Source organism: Dipodomys merriami, unplaced genomic scaffold (genome assembly GCF_024711535.1).
Source record: "Dipodomys merriami isolate MVZ:Mamm:240054 unplaced genomic scaffold, mDipMer1.0.p SCAF_284, whole genome shotgun sequence".
In the NCBI taxonomy this organism is placed as follows: Eukaryota; Metazoa; Chordata; class Mammalia; order Rodentia; family Heteromyidae; genus Dipodomys; species Dipodomys merriami.
In genome coordinates this window covers 1,204,053-1,206,077 of record NW_027204315.1, presented here as the reverse complement: position 1 = coordinate 1,206,077, position 2,025 = coordinate 1,204,053, and the positions used below count along the sequence as shown (strand labels likewise).

The window sequence follows — 2,025 nt, the reverse complement described above, 5'->3', positions numbered from 1 at the left end:
ATTTTTATAAAATGTACAAAAAATAGAAAAAAGATTTTGCTGTTTTGGGGAGTGGTGGGAAAAATTCTGTATCTCCCTTGTGTCTGTAACCAGCCTCTTGTTGGAGTCTCTGATCTGCTTGTGGTGTTTGATTTTCCTGTGGCTTGGTTGGTTGCTTAAGTCAGTTTGTTTAAACAGGCCAAAAAATGCTCTGCTTTACCCAGGATTTTGCGATCCTTCTCTCAGGTTAGTTCAATGGGAGGGGGATCTGCTTTGATTATCACAAAAGAGGGAGATGGCTTTTTCTTCGTTTGGAGATGCTGTGATGAGGCTAGGTTCTGGGTAGAGTTGAGGCTTTTCAGCAAACATTACCTTTTCCTGGGGGCTAGCTTGTTAGAAACTCACGAGCCCAGGCTGGAGCCACTCTCTGGGTTTATGTTTACTGAATTTCAATTGATTTTCAAGGCTGCTTAAGGGAGGGGCAGCCTCTGGCTCTGATTACCCAGTGAAGAAAGCCATTCCTGGGGCTTGCGCCTGAGCTGGGTGACATTTCCCAGGGTGAAGCTGAGTCTGGCAGGTCAATTTAGGTTCTTGTGACCTGCTAAATGACTCTACTTTTCTTCCAAGGCCTTAGTTGGAGCTAGCAGCTCCACCGAGCTTTGTCAATATCCAAGATGGAGATGTCCGGTTGTGGGGGTGAGGGGTCGCCTTCTCTCCTCTGCTCCCTGAGAAGGAGTGAGGACGTTAGGCTTCTACTTTCGCCGAGTCTTGGTTCGTGGGTTGTTTCTGGTCTGTGAACCGCAGGATGAAGATGTCTGCTCCTTGTCAGTTCTTGCTGGTGTTGAGTAGAATCTGTTCACCCACTATATCTGGATCCTTTGTCCTGGACTCTCTGTGTTACAGGATGGCGACTATGGCCGCCGCTGCTGCCGAAGCTGCTGGCAAATGCTCAGATCTGCCTCTTTGCCTGGATTTTCCCACTCTGGCCTAATTCTGTGTACTGTGATGGCATACTTGGTGTGATTCTCTGGCTTAGGACTGTTCACTGGAACTCTAAAACTGCTTTCTATGCGAGAGCTTGTTTAGCCTTCAGCTTCTCCTCCACCATCTTCCCGGAACCCCCTATGAGCATGGTTTAAATTTTATTTCTTTGGGATAAAATGACAATGTTATCTAATTTGAAGTTTTATAAAGGTTATGCTATGTAAGGGCCTTTCTAAGGTGAAGATTTAATACACTGATGTCAAACTAACCTTTAATTCTATGAATTACATGTATTGTTACACTTGTATTTTTGTAATCAACTTTTTAACAACTGTTTTTCATTTCTTGCATTTGAAGAATGAAAAATATGGAATACTTAACAAATTTTCATACCATCCTTGTGCAAGTACCATTTTAATCTCTGTATTGTTGTAATTTGGGTAGACCTGCTGCTGAAGCATGTAGTATCCTCTAAATTTAAGTAGTTATTGATGCAATCTTTATACAGGCACATATCCATGGTTGCCTATTTGTAACAAGGAACCCTTATTGTTCCTAAAAATGCTATTGATCTTATTGCTCTAAATTTCTGTCTATAGTGGAAAAAATATATTGTTTGGTCGATTACTCACATTTGCAATTTTTTGTCAATGGCTATTTTGTCATTTTCATTTTAAATTTGATCATATTTTGAAGCCTTACAGCTAAGTCCAAAGGTGATGGCTTTTCAAGTACTTATTTATCAACTGAGTTATCTTTGTGGAGCTAATGGATTCAAAGTAAGCCTTGGTTAAGATCTACTTCTAAACTTCTGCAGCTTAAAATTTCCTAAATGAGGTCTCAGTGGCACAAATGTCTTCCTGACCCTTATCCTTCTTCCATGTAGGAACAGACCAACCAGAATATCTTACACTGACAGCATAGATTGTCTTACTGAAACAAAACTAATCTTAGTTACAAGGGATCATAGAGAGATGAACACTTCAGACCTAACTGTTCAGAATAGAAGGTATTTTATCAAAATATAATTGTTTGGGCTGGGAAGTTGGCTCAGTGGTAGAC

At 40.8% G+C, this 2,025-nt stretch overlaps 1 pseudogene; it reads right to left on the bottom strand.

The window, feature by feature from the left end:
• Positions 1 to 1,324: 1,324 nt before the first annotated feature.
• On the bottom strand, positions 1,325 to 1,424 carry LOC138838598 (U6 spliceosomal RNA; annotated as a pseudogene).
• Positions 1,425 to 2,025: the final 601 nt, after the last annotated feature.